The sequence below is a fragment of the Corvus brachyrhynchos genome, unplaced genomic scaffold (genome assembly GCF_000691975.1).
Source record: "Corvus brachyrhynchos isolate BGI_N302 unplaced genomic scaffold, ASM69197v1 scaffold523, whole genome shotgun sequence".
In the NCBI taxonomy this organism is placed as follows: domain Eukaryota; kingdom Metazoa; phylum Chordata; class Aves; order Passeriformes; family Corvidae; genus Corvus; species Corvus brachyrhynchos.
The window spans coordinates 275,150-275,454 of record NW_008237265.1 but is presented as its reverse complement, the minus strand read 5'-3'; the positions used below and the strand labels follow the sequence as shown (position 1 = coordinate 275,454).

At 47.2% G+C, this 305-nt stretch overlaps 1 protein-coding gene across 2 annotated transcripts in view; it reads left to right on the top strand.

The window, feature by feature from the left end:
• Nucleotides 1–66: 66 nt before the first annotated feature.
• Nucleotides 67–305, top strand: part of CCDC91 (coiled-coil domain containing 91) — a 117,290-nt gene continuing 117,051 nt past the window's right edge. Inside the window, exon 1 of one of the 2 annotated variants that reach the window (XM_017730536.1) lies at nt 67–305. The gene's annotated coding sequence lies outside the window, so the exon portion shown is untranslated. The other variant, XM_008630810.2, reaches the window with a different exon arrangement.

The window sequence follows — 305 nt, the reverse complement described above, 5'->3', positions numbered from 1 at the left end:
ACAGTTTTCAGGATACACCCTCTTTATTCTCCAAAGAGCGCACAGCAGCGAAGCTTTCTGGAAACCACGCTCAGGTGGTAATAACTTGCATCTTTTATATAGCTAAACCCACATGGACCCGCCTATCTAATCCTCTCCGCCTACCTAATGCATATTTATCCGGGTGATGTAATCTTACGCACTGCTCGAAACACAAGGCTCTTTCCTTCATTAAGCAACTCTTATAGTAGAAGTTATCTGCCGCCATCAGTTGCGTTTACAAAAGGGGAGCCAACGCAGCCTGCGGACAGACGATCCAGCTCGGC